The sequence below is a fragment of the Zosterops lateralis genome (genome assembly GCF_965231275.1).
Source record: "Zosterops lateralis genome assembly, chromosome: 8".
NCBI lineage: Eukaryota > Metazoa > Chordata > Aves > Passeriformes > Zosteropidae > Zosterops > Zosterops lateralis.
The window spans coordinates 5,815,008-5,836,135 of NC_139768.1; the positions used below are offsets into that span (position 1 = coordinate 5,815,008).

The 21,128-nt window shown below is 36.2% G+C and overlaps 1 protein-coding gene across 6 annotated transcripts in view; it reads left to right on the top strand.

Annotated features, from left to right (window-relative positions):
- Positions 1-21,128, top strand: part of KCNMA1 (potassium calcium-activated channel subfamily M alpha 1) — a 412,932-nt gene that overhangs the window by 219,422 nt on the left and 172,382 nt on the right. The gene's annotated exons all lie outside the window — the stretch shown is intronic.

The window sequence follows — 21,128 nt, forward strand, 5'->3', positions numbered from 1 at the left end:
GTTCTTATTATTTGTTCTTAGTTATCCTGATCAATAGAGCTGTCAAGCACAAGACACTTCACATTGTAGGCAAAGGCTGTACTTGTCAGCTGAGTAATCTGTCAGCAAATTGAAATCAAGGTGCTCGGATAGGATGATGCCAGCCAGTGGTACAGCAGCAGATAGAATACTGACAGCCTTTTGGAAGTTTTGCATTGAAGCTCAGTAATGTCTGATATGTGATTGAATTCAATTAATACACCAGAAAAGATTTTTCTGACTCTTGCTGCTATATATATATAAAACTTGGATTTATGGAGAAAGAGAATTTTTGCATGTAAGCGACTAACATTGAAACGTGAATTGGAATTCTTTTGTATTGATTAGGAGTGTCACTAACAGTTTTATTGGCTTTGGAGAGACAGGAATGAACCTGCCTGTGTAGATTAATCAGTGAAATAACCTCTCAGGCAGGAGGTAAATGAAAATAAATTACTTGCCTGCATGAGATCTAAGTCTGTGGAGACTGCTGTAGTATCATGTGTGCCTCACTCAAAGGCTGGTCCCTAATGAACATTTGGAGCCTTCCTCTTCTCTGTGCACAAACAAAAAACACCCCTCATCTTCAGGACTGAATGCCTAGAGGAAGAACAGAACAGAAAATTAAGTCCAAAATTTTAGTAAACAAGCAGACAGCTACAGGCTAGTGGTAAAATACCACAGAAATGAGAGGGAAGAAATGGAGTATATTTGGCAGAGTGACAACACTTATTTAAAAGCAGATTTTTCATTCTCTGACTTTCAGTTCTAAAAATTGGCAGGCATTACACTGAAAATTGCTTTTTCTCAATCTTGAAAATCAGTCTTTGGAGTTATATGCTTTTTGGCATTCTCAGAGGATACCAAGTAGGTGATACAGTATGAAGCAAAGTCTGTGAGCTACATAAAAATGCATATGTAGTACTTAAAAAAAAGCCCTTTCATGAAGGAACAGTTGCACAGAAACAAGTTTATCCAAGGAAAAATTTCTGTGCAATCAAATGTGGTAACACACAATGGAAATAGACCTTAGCATGACAGCTAGGCCTGCTAAGCAAATTAATATTCAGAGCATTAACTTCATGGCATGTGGCTTAAGATTCCATTTAGATCCATAGCTGTTTATTTAAATCTTTTTCCCAATCATAATAAAATCTTGAAGAGATATTTTTGTAGAGGAGGACAGGGATTCAGTGGTGATTTATTAAAATAAAAAAGAAAATACCTATTTCTCTTTCAAACTACCGGTTTGGAAGAAGAATTAAAACTCATAACCAAAAGAAAAACAGCAGGTGGGAACATGGAGTTGGGAAATGCTGACTGCTGGTACCACCATCCTGATATGTTGATCAGGATATCAATTCCACAAGACAAGTGTTGAGAAGCCTAATCATAGCTCAAGCAGAACTATTAATAGAGACACGTCTCCTCTCTGTACCTCTGCACTTTTTAAAGAGCTGTTGCTTTGCTACAGGGCACAAGGGGCAGTATTACCCCTACAACAGCATGCTGTCACTGTGGAGAACATGACACAGGCTGAGTAGGGTCTTGTGTAATAAAAAAGAGAAAGGAGTTGACTTATCTTGCATTTAGAGATAAATATGAAACCAGTCTACCCTCTACTCTCATCATTCCTTGAAAATATTATGGGGAGTAGGAAGGGATCTGTGGTATATATGTGGTACAATGTGGTACATTCCCTTGTTTACTTGGGTTCATCTTCTGCCTTCCCTGACTCAATAGTCTGTGCACTCTCCAACATTTTGGGTTGAGCAATGGGCAAAGCAGCCTTCTGCTGAAGAGAGAGCAGAACTGACTCATTTTCTCACTGTCTGAGCTGCCATCTGAATACAACTGGTAGTTAGTTATACAAGGTTCATATGCAGCTAGGTCCTTATTCTCAAGAGATGAAAGGAAGCTATTTTTGTCCATAACGGTGTTAATAATAATAATAATGCCTTTTGTGAAAGGGAGAAAATATACAAAACAAAACCACTTCTTGAACAGAGCTTGTATAGTTTTCAAAATAGATGAAACTGCAAACTTTGATACTTTTGGAAGCACAGAGGTTTTTCCATATATGTATGTACTTACTGGTATGGAACTGAAGTCGTGTCATGATCAGTCAGGAACATGTCTTTCAACTTGTTTTTCATAAGGCTCTAATTCACCATCAGACTTTGTGCAAAAGCATGTCTGTCAGTGGAGCTGCAATAATTCATAACCTCCAGTATCTTACTACCATTGTGTATGATGAATATAACCCATCTTAAGGCCTTGGCAAGCTGCTGGAAGAGGTTGAATGAACTACAGAATATTCGCTCTAGCAGTCTGTGCTCATCTGAGGAAGCAGCAAGAATGGAGAGAAGCCTGCCAAGAATTCCTGAGGCCAGTCTAGTTACTTTTGTTCAGTGTGCATCAAGATGTACAGTACCTATGGTTGAATGGTTCTGTGGGTAACAGAGTTTGGCCTGTCAGTTTGACAGCTTTGTTAAAAAACATCTTTGTGCAGTCTCATAAAGAAGATAGACCTACCTACACAGGTTTCCACAAAGATGCTTGTTTTACACACAGACCAGTGTGTCTAGGACTTAGCAATAGTGATGGGATGGTGGAGTGCAGACATGTTCATCAGTAATACTGTGCATAAGTTGGTCATACATGGTTTGTAACTTGAAGTCTGTGATCTAATCTAACATTAGAAATAATACTTAAGGATCCAACTTGTGTTCCATAAAGCACAATCCTGACTTCCATCATACCAGTTCATTTACTGGTTAATGATCATTGCAGTGAGCTTCTGTAATAAGAATTTATTGAATAGAAACATGTTCTTTACAGTCCTCATCAAAGATAGATTACTAAGTCTACATTTCAGTCCTTACTGCATTATCCACTCTTGCTTTTCCCAGATGTCCTGGGACACTACTCTTCCTAGTTCTCCAGAGTATTTAGCATGGTTTCTTCTTGTTTCTGTATAGACAAGTCCTTTGGGATTAAAGGTATTTTGAGTATTTAGTTACACTCTTTATGGTGTTTTCAGTGAGCAACATAGAATCCTACTAAACCATGTTTTAGTAGAAACTAAATATGAATAAGTTGTAGCTTACAATTCTTACCTTTTTTTCTGAGCTTCCCTAAGCCCTTGGCTATACCCAGGTTTGGATGTTAAGCCATTGGATTTGGATATCATTTGCTGTGTCCTTCTTTTCCCTGTAGTATCTCAAAGCTCCCTGGTCAGAGCAGTGCTTTCTCTACCCTTGCCAAGTGTTTGTGTAGATATGGTTCTTCCAGAGGATATGAAAGGATTTAACTTAATTTTTTAAAATTCTCTTTTGCAGTGTTTACTTCAGGAAAACTTTTCATCTTCTATTTTTTTTTTCTGTAGCATATTTCATAAATTACAAAATCAACACATGTGCAGTGGTTGTGTATCTCATCCCAAACACACATTCTGCAATGCCAGAGGTTTATGCCTGTGCTTTAACAAAGCAGGGTAATATTTGCTGTGCTAATTCACTTATATGGAACTGCTGCAAGTACAGAATCACATTAGAGAGAAAATACTGGACAGACAGAGACAAACTGTGTGGTTCTTAAACAGTCTTTATAGGAAGAATTAGAGCATTAGGGAAATAGTGAGGTTTAGTTTTGGTGTTTTTCTTTATTTGTGAGAAACTGGCTGGGAAGTGAGTGAATTCTGGAAAGGAAAAGTAATGGGCTTGCTTGAGCTGGGGACAGAAGTGAAATAAACAGCTACAGCAATCAGGACAGGCTGGTGTTATTCTACCCTGGATGTGAAATGATGACTAAGTACATGCATTGTGGACTCCTTTAGCATTCTATCTCAAGGCTTGTCTCAAGGCACTCTCAGTTCAAGGGAAAGAAAGCTTTTTCTCTAAACCAGCTCTCTGTCATAAACATGAATGTCTGATGTGAGTGGAATAAGCTTTGCTGCCTAGGGAAAATTTGAAACTTCGGTGCATTTGGTTTTGTAGCTGAAATGCAGTGGCAATGCAATTGTTCAAATCACCACAGGTTAATGGATATTAATCCAGTTACCCTGTTGTTCCAGGAACTTACTTATGGCCGTCTTAAGTCAAATAGTTCATAGGTCGTAAACCTATTAACTGATTTAGGTGGTTAAGTGAAACCAAGTCCTCAAAACAGAAAACTAGAACTAGGAGTTGGATTCCCTGTTATGTCAAACTAAATTTTGCCAGTAGTTGGTTTATTAAAAGGAGTTTTATGTTCAGGGGTTGGAAGGAATTTACTTCAGGGCTAAATATCCCAGAAATTTAGTTACATGTGATAGCTCTGGTCATTTATTTTAAAAAATACAGTATCCTTCATAATTATTAGGCTTTATAATTTGCAACAGACTTGTATGAACTGTGTAAAGTTTGTTATGGCTTTTGGCTACACCAAAAGAGACAAACTCCTACTATTTTAGATTGTTAGGAAATAAATGAGTTCAATAGCTTCTTTACAGCTGAAGCAGGGAAACTTTTCTAACATGAGGCTGGTTCCTAGCAACAATCTGAAAACAGATGACTGAATCTCTTCTTAAACCTAATAGTCAATTCTCAGAAGACCAGCTGGTTTTATAGCAAAAAATCATCGTTTGCAGGACAAGAAACTGTTGAGTAGGAGCATGTTAGACTGTAATGTAACCTGATCATTGGAGATCCTGACATTTGTAGCTTCTGTCATGCTCTGCTGCATTAGCAGCAGATACCAAGGATGTGATTCTTCTCCTTTTGTGTTTACATTGTTATGGTCATATTCAGAGTGATGAGATTTTAGAACTCAGACCAGCTTTGTCTTCTGTGTGAATCTTGAAGACTTCCCTATCATAACTAAATGGAAGATTACTGGTTTATTGATTTTATTAAAAATAAATTTAAAATCTGCTTTTTATATTTTGCTGAGCCAGTGCTTGTCAAGTCAGATAAGAAAGATTCTTCTATTTCCACAACAATGGGAAAGTATACATATATAATATGTATAATTTGTGCTGTGGTACATACATATATGTCATAGTACATACTGTGTATGCCAGAATTCCTGTCACTGACTGTGCAGGAGTTATTTGAATGATACACTTTGGAAGTCTGTGAGTTCCTAAATTTTTTGGGCTCCCCATCTGCTTGCCTTAAACAATTTACTGGGTTTCTGGCTTTGTCAGCAGTGCTTTATTTGCTCTTGACTCAGTAACCTTCTTCTCAGGTGATAACATTTGCACGCACTTTGCAGCAGCTTGTAAGTGCATACCTGTACAGCCAAGAAATTATTCACATGTTTTATATGCAATTAATGAAAGATTCTACAGCTCTGTTAAATAACATACAGTGGCCAAAAGTGGTATGAGTCTTGATTGCAAGTTCTATCCCTGTAAAAAGGAAAAAAAATATGAATATTGCTATGTATGAGTAGTACATGGAGGTTTTATATCTGGAATGAAAAATTTTGAATTTTTTTTTTTAACCTGTGAAATTCAAAATATGTTGACCAGTTTATCTGCAAATAATCTAAGACATTTCAGGAGACCAGAAAGTTACTTCTACTGTCAGTTATTTGATTTTATTTTGATCTAAATTTCTTTGAAAACTTACTCATTAAAATGATTAATATTTCACAAAGCTATGAGTAGATTTTAAAAAAGGATGCCAAAAATAATTGTACTGCAAATGGAACAACAGATTCTATTAAAAACCTTATACAGTAAGTGAAATTTAGTTTTCTTGTTAAAGCTATTTTTTGATGTTGTGTGAATTGTTACCCTGCATAACCAGTTTATGTATTTGGGAACTGTGCTAAAAATAGAGTGATAATATACATTTAAGTGTAATTAAGAAAAATTGCTTGAAAACAATATACCTATGGATAAACATGGAACAAATCCTTTTGTAATTGAACACACATAATAATATGTTAAAATGTTACAAAATCATGCTGGTATCATCACAGGGTAGCACCTCAAGTGAATGCTGCAATAAAATAAATAATTTGCTCAAGTATATCTTTCTGAACTCTGTGGAATCAGGCAGTGCTGTGCTGTGCCTAATGTACATGATTTAGAGCAGGTTAGGTGGTCACTCTAATCCCAGTCACACTGTTATATTCAGTGCAAACTGTGAAGGTGAGTAAGGTAAAGGCAATTCAACACCAGTTCTGAAAAAAACCCTGCTTTATTCAGCAGAGATGTCTTTGCTAGAAAAGCAGCAAAAGGTGACCAAATAAATCACTCATATCAATGCATCCTTTATATTGTCCATATTCATTTAGTTTGGTTGATTATGCATTCAAACCAGTGAAACTTGTGTTTTTTGGATCCTGTGCACTGCATTGAAAAAATTCACCTCTGCATATCTGTGTCTTTGTGATCTTTGGTTATTCATCAATTACTGAACATGTTGGACATTTTGAAGTTGCTCTGTATCTCATTATTTCATCTTTTTTTTCTTCAAAATACACTGAAAATTCAGATTTGCTTTGAAAACTCAAATGAAATTATTTTGAATGAAATTATTTTGAATGAAATAACAAAATGCTTATTTAAAAGAACCGATTGGATTCCAGACTGGTTACTGTAATTTATAATTCCTCCTCCTTCTTCTTTCTCATCCTTTTTGTCCTCCTTTCCAAGCATCTTCTCCCCCATCCCTGAGTAATACTGGTGCTATGTACAGTATTTTTTTTACAGTAGTATAAACATTCTCAGCCTGTGACTTCATTGCTGAAATAACTCACCTCTTTCATATCAACTCTTACCTAGGAGCCGTACAGCAGACTCATTGATGTAGGTTTTTTTCTGCATGGCAGCCCAGGCCAAGCTGGTTTCATTGCATGATGCAACTTCACCTTTTTTGGTTGTCTATGGGATTAATTATAATCTATTCTTGTATTGCCTGTGCATGCCAATGTGCTTACCATAATGATGTATACACTGAATGCAGTCTAGAGCATTAAGTGCATGAAATGGAATTAAATACAAAACCATAACATTAGAAAGTTTGAGCAAATGTCAATTGTGCTTATCACTAACTTTACTTAAGGTATTATAGAATGAATAGGACATCATATGTATCAGGTTTATGTATTTAAAATTTCCAGCCTATCACAGTAGTTTATTGACTAGATGCACAGTTTTGGTGTGGTCAAGGTGTGAGGAGGAAAGGATGCACTAACTACCCTGTTGTGACAAGGACTGAGTGCTGCCAGTAGTATCAGAAAGATAAACCTTTCCCTGCTGTCAACTTCAGCAGCAGGTGACAGGGAGAAGAGGTAAGATTGTAAATAATCATTTATTGAAATTCAGAATTTGGAAAGCATTTCAACTGCAACAGGTTTTTTTTAGTTTTTAATAATAAATAACTTGTGAAGTAATGAAAAATGTATTGATTGATAAAACACATGGTGACATTCCATATGAAGAATTGTAGCCCTGCTTGAAGTTTCCTGTACAAATGACATTGTGACCATTCTAAGCAACTTATTATTCAGATGTTCTTAAATGTATTTAAATGAACCTTTCATCAGCATGGTACGAGATGTGATTGAATTCTAATCCTATTTTTTCCTGATAAGACGATGAAACAGCAACCTGGGAAGTGACTTGAAACATTGTGTCTGAACACAATTTTCTGGTGCTGTTGGTCAGTGCAAAGGTTTAGTGTCTGCTCTGAAGTTACTCTGTGTGCACTCCTTGGTGTCAGAATTAACGCACAGATTTCAAACTATATTCATCTTGATGAATAGGTACTATTGATTGTATAAACTTAACTTTGAGGACCTATGATATAGAACGTTACAATATTTGAAAAATGGTCGTAGAAAATGGGTATATATAAAGTGAAAACGTGCTCTTGGTGTGTACTTTTAAGCAGGTAACTTAATGAAAACATACAATATATATTCAAAGTACTACAAAAAAAGGAAGTGATTTCTACAACTGTTGTCATGCCACCCACACACTGGTATTGTGCTTCCCTAAGGATGTGTGTTATTTAGTATTACTTAGGATTTCATTTTTTAATATTAAATTCCATTTAATGGCAGTTACATTTTTTTCCCTTTACAATGAAGGAAGATTCTTTTAGTACTCTAAACCAGGTCAGATGCATATCTATACAGTAACATTAATTTCTTCCTGCTCAGTACAAATGGGATTATTATACCAGTCCTTTGTCTTTCCAGTAGCTCAGTGTGTAAGTTTAGCTTACTGTTCTCTCTTGCACAGCAGCCAGGATAAAAAGGTGATGGATGTTACACTGCAAACCATTTTGAGAGATGTTAGGAAGAAAAGGCAACTATATATTAATTTTTAACTCTCCTATAATCTTCTTCTTATATTGATGTAAAGTACTTTTATATCAGGCTTCTGATAATTGATTTGAGCAACTGGTACAGCTGTAGGCAATTTCTTATTCCATTTGTTAATGGAGATAAAGTTACTGCTGTAAAAGAAAGGCATAGTGTCATTAATCTGCCTAAAAAGGGCCTTGCCTTTCCCATTTAGAAAAACCACTGGGTGAGACTGTCAGTCAGGCTTCAGGCTAATTTTTTTCTGAAAAGTTTAAGTATTTTTTTTTTTTAATTTCTTCTTTGTTTAAACTTCTCTTATTTTTTTGGGAAGTAAATGTGGCTATTCACTGTGTCTTTCACAGAGTCAGCATTTTGCCTGGAGCATATGATAATTTCACTTAAGACAGTGGTGGTAAATCATCAGGTCCCACAGCTGCAACAGCTGTGACACAAGCTTTTCTAAGAAGAAAAATTTCCTAGATTGCAGTTATATAGATGTGGAAATTAGACCTCAGCAGAGGAGTTTATGAGTAGAGGAACTGTGTAAAGTGTTTCACTTGAAAGAAGTGCATGCAACAAAGACTCTTCAGGGGTCTAGGTTAAAAAAAGAGGGAAACTGGTAGAAGGGATTGTCATAAGTGTTAATGTGGGATTGTCATAAGTGTTAATGTAGCCAGTTGGTTCAAGGCAGAGCAATTTAAACAGCTGTACTGTGATGCTCAGGGTATAATAAAGATATTAAATGGTTAATCTTGGTAGTTGGAAGGTTTTTACTTCAAGTCACCATTCAGTATTGCTAGTAAAGTGTAACAAGTGTACAAATATGGGTTTCCTTGTGACAGGTTAGACCCCTCACCCTGAGGTACCCTAAATGTACTTTAGGTATTAATTGAGCAAGGTGCTTTAAAGAACCCTTATACTGATGGGGTAGGTAGGGCTGAGAGGTCTTCATGAGGAATAAGAGAGAGTGAGTCTGAAATTTTCAAGATTCATTTGGGACTAATATGTCTTCTAATTTTGTGTAGATTTTTGGAAGGAATTTACATGGTTCATGTTAGCCTTCATTTGAAGTAGGAAAAAATATATCCTGCTTGGTGTAACTGTCTCTCAGGACTGCTTTAGTATTACTATTAACACAATGGGACTAGGTTTTTTAGGGTTACTAATAGATTTGGATCATTAGATAGCCTGACCAAAGAAGCTGATCCAGTAATATAATGTCAATTTTCTACCACTTTGCAATACTTCCGACTTCCATTGCTTGTTTACATTATTCACTGTTGTTAAAGTCAAATAATATACCTTAGGCTGAAGTTTATCTCCACTCAGTAAAACTAGAGAGTAGGCAGATATTTTTCATCACAGTGTTACAGGAGGAAATTCTAGAAAAGATGGACAGATGAATGAACTGTAAGTATTTTTACACTCCGGTTTATCTGGTAGTCTTGTCATTTTCAGTCAGAATGGTTGAAATTAGGCTAATTTCATGGGACAACATTTTTTTTTTTAGAGTTACAGTATGTAAGCTAGCAAGAAATGTATAGAAAGTACATTCAGAATTGTCTATAGGAATCAGTTCCATAGCAAACAGAAAATTAGAGCTCAGCTCTGCTGATATACAAAAAAAAAATTTATAATAAGAGATAGATGGAGAACATTCTAATTTTTGTTCATTGTATATATTTTGTCAAAGAATTCAGTCAGATGAGGGAGAATTTTAAAAGTTGGATGACAGTATCAACAGAAGAGAATAATAAAAGGCACTGAGATGGAGGAGTAATTGGAAATACATGATGATGGTGGGCTGTTGAAAACTGAGTCTGAGGAAAGTGGATAGTAAATGTAAAAAGCACTGTTGGGTAATTTTGAGAGGTGACAGCTGCAAGCAAATAGAGCAAGGAATCTCAGGAACAGAGCAAGGAATGTCAGGAATTCACTCTTGCTGCATGGTAAGAGTAGCTATAGAAATATGGAATTTATTCAGACACTTATCTAGGAGTTCAATGGTTTGTAGGCCCTCTCCTACAGGAGGAGGAAATTTTAGCAATATCTCATACATAGACCATCCTATTGATTCATGCAAATGCAAATACTTCAGGTGAGCTGTATAAGCCAGGCTGAAAAGTATGTTAAAAATCTGAGATTCACCATCTCCCAAAAGAATCTACTCCAGTGTTTATCTGTAAGTTATAACTAAAAGTTTTATGCTGCTGATACACTTCTCACTAATTTTATTAATTTCCTTTTGTTAATTCAGTGTCAACATGGAATAGGGAGTAGTATTCGAGTTGCTAGCATTTTCATGTCACCAATTATTTTTTCTGGGGTAAGCAGCTACAACAACTTATTACTCCAAGATAGACTTTGATAAAAACTATTAGGTAACAACTTCGATAAAAACTATTAGGTAACAGTTAGACAAGAAGTAAAAGAAAGATATTATGAAGAAGAGACATTATCAAGACTATCAACTTTAGTAAATAAGGTATGCAGTTCAACCAAATCCTTTCATAATGCAATCAGTATAAGAGATAAAAATGACGTGGCTTACTAAAATTTGTCCTAAAAATAAGGATAGTTGAAACAGTATACTCATTTTTTTCTATTTAGACTGTTAGTATTCTCATTTAAAAAATCCTTTTTATTAAAATTGAATCCTTTATATTTATTTAAAAATGTGGTCCCAGTCATTGCTGTGCTGTCATTTTCCTAGAATTGATTTGTCATCAGGGAGATTGTTTTGTCAAGGTAATGTCAGGCTATTTTTAGTTGCCGGTGTTCTTGGCTCATGATGAGCAATTAAGGAATGTAATGCAAAATAAAATATGCTTTTTCTACTTCTCTATGTGGTTCTCAGCAAATGTTTTCAAATTAAGTTATTTTAGGATGAAAATCTTACTGGTGTATTCTGCAGGAAAGCACCTACTCTGTCTTTTATACGCTACTGAAAGAACTTGGAAGTTATGGAGAAGGATTTTAGGCCATTCCCTTATGCCTGTTTTAGCACTGAGTTCCTGGTGTTTAGCTGTTCTTCAGGGACTTTCTTTTGACTTCTGTTTGAAAAGTTAGAAAAGACACATGCTGCAGACAGTAGTGAATACACACACACATCCTGAGGATATTATTACGTTTTCAGAGTCAGCAATTTTAATGCATTTGTTCTGTATATCCCAGTAGTTCAATTTAAAATTATAAGCAGAAGTTTTTTGTTATCATACATAACTTTGTGTTTGGGCTGAGGAAATTAGCTCTGCCCAATCTGATTTTGCTTGAGTGCTGAACATTGGCTTATGTTTTACTAGGGAGTCTGTGAAGAAACATAATGTGCTACAAATTAATGGAAAACTTGAGAAAGAGAGATGAAATCTGACAGCATTATGCTGAAATTTACAGAGTGTTATTAGTTCATTTAGGTAAAATAATTACTAGCAATGTTACTTAACTGTCACTTGATGTGTTGCCAATTGCAAATAGCTCTTTAAATTTGGTAGCATCAGATGGGCATCAGGAAAGCAGACCTTTGTTCTGCAGTTGTAAATTTGCTTCCTAATTTTGTATGTGAATATGACAGAAGTTAAAATTTGGAGCTTCTCTTTTTTTCACGTTGGAAATCCATCTCTATCTTAATATATCTTTAAATTTTAAGCAAATTTCAGTCAAATGGGAAAATAAGAACAACATAATCTTTTAAGCCCCACATGGTGCAGAGAAGTGAAAAAAATCAAAAGAAACAAAAAAATCTCTGATTCTGAGAAAAATGTTTACTAAAGACACAGTTGTACCAATTTAATAGAGATTGATCAGGTTTTGTTGTTGTTTTTTTTTTTATTTCTGATATTGGAATTTTTTTTGAAGGAGCATAAGGAAACCTGTTCATTTTACCCCAAATTAGTCTGAGAGCTTGTCAAGGTTCCCTGTTGTGGTAGGGAGATTGCATAGAAGGATTTAGTTGTAGATAACATTTGCAGAACAGATGAGTCATGATGCACTTGTTTAATTAGGTTAGAAATAGAAGGGTAATATTCTAATCCCAGCTTGTGATCTGTCAGACTTGAAAGAATAATAGATGATGTTGTAATAGAAATTAAGAAAGGGAAGTAAGGACAGACATTTAAAGTGTTCTTGGGTTTTTTTTCTGAAAACAGGGTACTTGCAAATTATAAGGTGTAGGTTAAACACAGTGTAAGAAATCTTGAAAGATAGCTTTATTTCACATTATTTGACAGTTTTATTTTGATCAGATTTATATTTTAGTTAAAATTAACAAAGAGGATTATGACTATTGTAAGTATTTCAAAGACAGCTTAGTGTGTATGAGCCTAAGATCATCAAAGTATTTTCAGAAGGAATGTGAGAGATGCATATCAAAGTGAAGATACTCCACATGTCGACTGTGGAAATGGAAATGGAAACAAAGACCATAAAACAGAGCAATCCAAAATTAATTCATCACATGCTGAAGTTGTGGAGTTTTTGTGAGTGGAAAGACAAATATGGTTTAATCCATTAAGCAAAGGAGAGTCAGAATTAAGAATTAAAAGAAGAGTACTTGGCAAAGCCATGAGAATTTGACAATATCCAGGATCTGACAATGAAACACTTTTGGAGCAGAAAGTTCACCCTCTCTCTTTGTATAGGAGAAACAGCTAAAGAATTTAGATGTAGTGGGTTGAGCCGTCAAATAGGATTTAAATGTATCTAATATAAGAAGATACAATAAATGATCACAACATTATCCTCAGCTATCAGGCCGTAACTGCCTACAAAATCTGGGGAGAAAGGGATTGTTCCTCCTTCACTCACTAACCAGGTGCACAAAACCTCAGCAAAGTATCTCTAAGCAGTGATGTAATGATCCCACAGAGTTTTATGGACCCAAGTCTTAGTGCTGTGACAGCAGATTATGTGGCGCTTCTCTGGGCAAAGTGAATCTTCACTTTGCCTTCTCCAATGCCTTGTTCCAGTGATCCAGCTGGCTGTCCTTCCTCCTTGGGAAGGAAACCAACTTAGTTCTGCCTGCATTTCCTGCAGCACTGACTGGAAGTGCTGGCAGCAAAAGTTCCCAGTGGTGAGCCAGAGCATGAAGTCATTTAAAAGATCTTTGTGATCAAAACCTTCATTGGTGCTATGACTCAAAGAAAGGCTTTCTAAACAGAGATGCATTTAATAAGCATCTTGTATTTCAGAGATGAATACTGATACTGTAAGAAAATATTTTTTTTTTCTTACTGTGGGACTCATTGGGTTAATAAATGGAAGCCACTTGAAGTAAGAAAAAGTATGTTGTGCTCTCTGTCCCTTTTAAGATGTTTCACATCTTTGATTCTAATTTAGTCTTGGTGATCTGTTTTAATTATGATACTTGCCCCTGAGGTATATATTTGATAGGCATCTGTGTTATTTTGCTCTATGTCCATGCCTGTTTCAGTAAAGAAGATTTTAACTGCTTATTCCCTTCTGGGCTGTGTGACTAAACCATAAAGGAGCAAACTCTTCTGCATTGGATGAAAATTGCTTTTACTAAATGATATATGTGGCTTTTCTATAGTTTTACTTTAGTACCACATCACTGAAACAGAGTTAAAAACCTAACCATAACCAACTTAATTTTCTTCTTTGCTGTACTGTTCAAAATATGTATTAAAGAAGTATAAACAAAGACTGCTGTATCAAATTTGTGCCAAATTTATTTTTTTTTTACTCTAAACTTCATAAAATTTGGTCTGCTCTAGAAGTAGATTTGAGGGAATTTGATACTAAAGAGGAGCTTCCAGTAAAACGAAATCATTTGGAAAAAAAGAAACCACTTTAAGCAGTTTCATGAACAAAGAAAATTTACATGCCCAAATTGATACATATTCATTGCGTTGAAATACAGTTCAAAAGTGCAATGAGTAGAATGTCTTTAAATGATGCAATACTAATGAAGTTCTAAATATTAAATGGTTTCTCTTATTTATTTAATTTGTGTTATTTATGTTTTAGCAGCATCAACTGGTATTTGTGTACATAGCTATAATTTCATTTTAAAATCTACTCTCATCAATGGACATTCCTACTGATGAAAAGTGCACATTACTGTTTTTTCATATAATGTACTGTTATGCAGTCTAAATTTTGTCATGAATATAGTAAATAAAAACTTCTCGATTTTTCATATGATCAGTTTTTTAAGTTTTATATTTTATTTTATTGATACTAAGAATTAACACGTATATGATCTTGTTTCTGTAATGGATTTGGCTTTTCCTCCACCCTTCAGAAAGCACATTTGCAAAAATTAAAATTGGAAATTACGAAAATGCTCTGATTTTTGAAAATTTTTAATAGCTTCTTAAAGTTCTGAAGTTGTAGCAGCTGTAGTAAGATATTACCATCAGTACTTTTTTGAAGTCGCAGTTGAAATAAATTTCTTCTGTGGTGGTTTATAGAAGTTTTACATACATATCTTCAAAACACTTGAAAAAATGCAACTAGATTAATGTGTCTTAAAATAAACATTTTTCCTTTTTTTTTAAATATATATATACATAGGTAAGAATTGGCATCCATCTTAGTCTTTGCATGCCTTGTCATTTAAATAAAGAGAATAAAAAGGCAAAGAACCATTAGCAGAATGACACAATGTGCTCAAAATACAAGAGTCCACTTCCTTACTTAGGAAGAATGAGGACTGTAAATTGTGTATTGTACAGTTATTTCAAGTGCTGAATTGGGTGTACAAAAGCTTTCCCATTATTGTGGGGAACATTTTATGTAAAATCATCCAGATAGCTGTCACTGTGATTACAAAGCTGGTCTAAAATCTGAGTAAACGTAGAACTCCTTCTCCTGATTTCTGTGTGGTCATACTGGCAGTGTCTGCACTGTGACAGGAGTTGTTGGTTCCTACTAAGGCTTTGATCTCCAGTTTGCAATGGGCTTTACGGCTCCTATCAAGTGGTAAAATGACACAGTAAAAGCCACTCAAGTTATTTTCAACTCTGTCGCAATTTCAAAAATCCTGGAAATATATTAAGTCTTCTGTGGGAACTTTAATATTAATATAGTCACAGAAAGAGTTAATTTCAGAAAACATTAAAAATCATGTTTTGCTCTCTCCCAGTCATTTTATGATTATTCAAGGAATAATTCAAGTAGAAACATTTTGGTGCATTAGAAATATTTTAAGCCAACCAGAAATAAGAATAATAATAAATACATGATGTAAACTGTTGACAAAAATAGTTCTTTAAACAGCAGTAAATTGTTTTGGATTGAAGCGACAAGTGATACATTTTGTGGTAAAAGTGTCATTCAGAGTGTTGGCTTCAGTATTGATTGCAGCAAAGCTTTAAGGATGCTGGGAACACCTTGTCAAAATTTTGCCCCATATATGTAAAATTAAATGGAATTATTTTGTTACCACTCTTGTAGTTCCTCTTGCTCATTGAAGTAGTCAATGCCTATTATAACTGTAGAACTGGGCTTTGTAACTACTATTTTTGTTGTAAAAACTGTATAGATAATCAGAGATGCTCTTTCAAAGTACTTATAAATATTAGAGAATCATAGAATCATTTATTTCCAAAATGACCTTTAAGTTCTCCACTAAACCATGTCTCCAAGTGCCACAACTATACATCTTCTAAATACCTCCAGGGACTGTGACTCAACCACTTCCCTGGGCAGCCTCTTTTCAATGTGTGAAAATGTTTCAGTGAAAAATTGTTTCCTGATATCCAATCTAACCTTCCCCTGGCACAATTTATGCCGTTTCCTCTTGTTCTGTCCCTTATATTTCTGAGATGAGGTCGACTCCCACCTTGCTACAGCCCCTAGGGAGTGGTAGAGAGTGATAAGGTCCTTCCTGAGCCTGCTTTTCTCCAGACTGAAGAGCCCTGCATCCTCATCCCCCCTGTGCTCCAGACCCTTCCCCAGCTGCTGCCCTTCTCTGGACTTGCCCCAGCCCCTCTCTGTCTTGCAGTGTGAGACCCAGAGCTGGACACAGCTGGACACAGATGTGGCCTCACCAATACTGACTACATGGGTATGGTCCCTTCCCTGGCCCTGCTTTTGGCCTCCTTGGCTGTTCCGGCACATGCGAGCTCATGGTGACCTGGCTGCTGATCAGAGCCTCACATCCTTTTCCAGAGAATGATTACAGCTCCTTTTCTCCAAGGCTGCAGCACTGCATGGGATTGTTGTGTCCTAAGTGCAGGACAAGACATTTGGCTTTGTTGAACTTCAAAAAATGGGTCTCAGCCCATGGATCTAACCTGTTCAGCTCCCTCTGCAGAGCCTTCCTACCCTCTAGTAGATCAACATTCCCATTCATCCTGGTGTCATCTGTGACCTTACTGAGGACTCACTCAATTCCCTTGACCAGATCTTAGATCAAGATATAAAATAGCACTGGCTCCAAAGCTGAGACCTGGGGGACACCATTAGTAATCAGACACCAGGTGGATTTGACTCCTTTACTGCACTCCTTGGGCTCAGCCATCCAGCCTGTCTTTTACCCAGCTAGTCCGAGCTATGAGCAGCCAGTTTCTTCAGTAGAGTAGGAATTGGTGTAAAAAGCTTGACTAAAGTGTAGATAGATAGCCTTCACAGCCTTTCCATCATCCACTAAGCAAATCCCCTTCTCATGGAAGTAGATCACATTGGTCGAGCAGCACTGCCTTTTATAAACCCAAATGTGCTGGATCTGATCCCATGGTGTCCTGCCTGTGCTCTGTGTAGCTTTGGTTGGTGCCTGAGATGTTTGGTTTTCTGAAATTCCTTTCCCAGGGAATTTTCTGTAAACAAGAGACATGTTTTTGTAATGGCAAAATTGTTTACATATTTTCCCTAGGAGGGACTTCTTGATGTCCCTCTGGTCTGACCAATGTGACTGAAGAGGTTTGTCTTCTTGTCACCAATCCAATTGGTCTGTGTAGAATGCTATAAAAGGGGAGACACATCCCAAGAATAAAGGAGTCCTTTTCAGCCTTCTAAAGTTGGAGTCTTTGTGTCATTGTGGTGTACTACAGCCTCATCCTCTGTGCTGGTGCTCAAGGTGTTCTGCTCCATGACCTTCCCCAGCACCAAGGTCAGGCTGGCAGGCTTGTAGTTGCATGATTCCTCTTTCTGATCCTTCTTGTAGATGGATGTCCTATTTCCTAACTTCCAGTGAGACAACACCTCCCCAGTTAACCAGTTCTGCTGATAAATGATGGGAAGTGGCTTGGTGAGCACTTCTGCCAGTTCCCTCAGTATCTTTGGGTGGATTCCATGCCGCCCTCTTGATTTGTGTCTAAATGAGGTGTAGTATTTCACTGACCATTTCCCCTTGGATTGGGGGAGCTCCATTCTGCTCCCTGTCTGTCTTCCAGCTCAGGGTGCTGGGTACCCAGAGAACAACTGGTCTTGCTATTAAAGACTGAGGCAAAGCAGGTATTAAGTACCCCAGACATCTCATTCTTTGTCATTATGTTCCCCTTCCATCCAATAAAAGATGGAGATTCTACTTAGCTCGCCTTCTGTTCCTAATATATTTCTAGAAACATTTTTTATTGTCTTTTATGTCAGTAACCAGATTTGATTCTAGTAGAGCTTTGACCCTTCTAATTTTCTCCCTGCATAACCTCAAAGTGTCCTTCAAGCCCTCCTAAGTTGCCTGGCACTTCTTCCAAAGATGATATGCTCTTATTCCTGAATTCCAGCCAAAGTTCTCTATTCAGCAAGGCTGATGGTCTTCCCTGCCAGCTTGTCTTTTGACACGTGGGGATGGCCTGCTTCAGTGTGTTTAAAATTTCCTTCTTGAAGCATGTCCAGCCTTCTTGGCATCCTTCACTCTCCAGGACTGCATCCCAAGGGCCTTTCTCAACCAGCATCATAAACAGGCCAAAGCCTCCCCTCTGGGAGTCTTGGAGTCCAGCAGTTCTGCTGGCCCCTCTTGTTATTTCTGCAGGAATCAAAATCTGTTATTCTATGATTGCTGTTCCCAAGACAACCTCCAGTTGTCACATCACCCACCAGTCCTTCTCTGTTCAGAAAACAGCTCTGGTGGCTCACATGTGCATGTCAGTTGTTGGAATATTGATCCAGCCATTTTTTTAGGGGGAGGCGCCCATTGCTTTTAGAGTTCCATCATTAGGGTAATTTTTATCCAGTTATATTAAATCTTTCCTGTCATTGCTAGTGTGCTAATTAATTGATTTTATCATAGTTTCCTCTGTCTTTTTGTGAATATAAATGTGTGAAAGCAACCTTACATGGAAGGGGAATAAAAATAATAGTTTCTAATAGTCTGTTGCCTTCTTCAAAAGTGAAACCTTTGCTGCCCTAATGGGGTGAAATCCATAGGACATGCCATGTGATTTTGATATAAACCAGGGATTTTATTAGTACTATTACTGGTTCTGGAGACCCCAGTACACTACTATAAGAAATATAGCACTTCTGGTTTTAAGAAACTTGATGTAAAGATGAGTTTCAAATTGGCTTCCTTTCTGCTGCAGGCTGAATGATGCAATGATAAACATTAGTGGCCATATTTTTCTGTCAGATCAAATGTGAGCTACTGATGAAAACAAAACAAAAAATCCAGACCAAAAATTTAATTTAGAATGTTTAAAATCTTTTATAATCCATCTGTGAAAAAATTAATAATTTCTTCAGAGTCATGCCCTTCTGAAAAAATCATTATTTGAAATAAAAAAGAAAGGATGCTGTGTTTGTCTTTGAAATGGATAACTTTAAACATTGAAAGAAAAGGATGATCTTTGAAATGAAAGAAGTTTAAAGGCTATGACTAGCAGAAGTAGCAGTTTTGGTATTAGCTGAACAAAAGTCACAAATCAGAATTGTTGTCCATTGTGTTAAGTGTTTTCCAAAAAAAAACAAAAAAAAGAAAAAAGAACATGTATTAGGTAATTTGTCCAATCATGCAGGTTTTTGTAGAGGACAGTGACACAAAAATACAGCTGTAAGCTGCAACCTTAGCTGACCTTAACTAAAAATTACTCTCTATCCTGGTTGTAAGCCTCTGCAGTTCCATTAGCTTCAGTGGATTTCTCCAGTTTTTTCAGGAACCTAATGTGGAATTAAGGGTTGGTGCAGGGCTGTTGATTCTGTTCCTCTGTACTTCCTGTTGGTAGGATGCATTGTGACTCAGTGTGTGGCCTACCTTATTTTGACAAAATCCTTTGTTCTCATTAGTGCCATACAGAAAATGATCCAGTTGGGTTCTCAGATTACATCCACTGTTTTTGTAGCTAAAACTGTGTTTGTAAAGTATGAGGTATTGTCTGCTGTCCTGTATGTTAATGTTAACATTTGGCTTCTCTTCCCTTCTGCTCTTGTAAAGCAATTTTATTTTAACTATAACAGAAGTGTCTCATAACTTCCATATCTTTTCAAATTGCCTTTGAAAAACAATTTTAAAAAAATCTATAGCACTGAAGCTTCTTAAAATAGAAAGCTATTCTACATCAAGAAGAACTTTGCTGTATACATTCATGCATCTAGATACAGGAGAGAGCATGCTGTAATTAACTTGTTTGACCTGAAATGTATACAAGGAATGGAAAATTTGGCTGCATGTGTAATGACCTGGTAGTCCAGGTAATTTCCTTTATGCCTTAAGTTAGGTAACTGACATTCATAATGCATAGAATTTTGCTTGTTGAGCAGTCTAGCATTATATTTGCAGAACTACTGCTATACGAACTGGTATTGCGTTCACGTTCAGTGATTTATTTGATCTAGAAAGCCAACAAATTTCTGCTTTTCTAAAAGGATGTTTTCTAGGGCTCCAAATGATCAAATGATCTACGTTCTAATTTCCTTCTATTACAGTTGTAATGAACACATGATCATTTGCAATATATGTGTGTATATATATGTATATATGGTGGGACATTATGTATATATAGTATATACATCAACATATATTGGGACATGATTTTCACTTTGGTCTGTGACTACAACATTGGACTTGTGGCTTCAACAATGTGTTTTAGAAACCTCACAAATAAATCACTGATGATCCCTATGGAAGTTGCCACCTTCCTTAGATAAAAGTATATTTGTAAAGTACCAGTTTGTATAGAGTAAGCTTTGGATCTGTCCCACTGTCAAATAGAGCATAAAATAGTAAGCTAAAATTTGCAATGGCTGCCTGATACACACAAGGGTATTTTAATTAACTTGCATGCAGAAATTAACCCTTAGAGTACTGCTTCAAATTCTTCAATTTATTTTGTTATTTAATTTTACCAGTGGGCTATGCTGCTTTTCTACTCAGTTCATAGTACTGTACATAAAGTACATTAAATAGCCACACACAAAAAAAAAAGTGAGAAAAAGAAAAAAAAAAATCCAATCAACTTCTTATAAACAAGGGATGCTACAAGACTAAGTACTCCAGGTTGCTAATGGGTAATGTATTCCTAAGCAACTATTTTTTGTTAAAGGTTTTATATTATGACATGAATTGAAAGCATGTAATGTTTTGCTGTACCTGTGTGCTTGTTAGGTTTCTTCCTAAAGTATCATAGGTGTGTCTCCTTTGGAAAGAAGTCAGTTCTTTAAGGGTTAATGTGGGGTTAAGCAATCCTAAGGTATTCTCCTGCTTGTCCTCTCCTAAAGGTATCTGCATGTTAATTCTCAAGTATTACCTGAACAGGTGAATATCAACAATCTATGAATGACTAACTGAATGAATGAAATAATTCCTTTGAAATGCTTGCTTGTACCCTTAAACGACTGGAAAACAGAAACACGATTTCTGAATCAAGGTCTTTAATGAAATGCACACAGTTCCCAGCGGAGTAGAA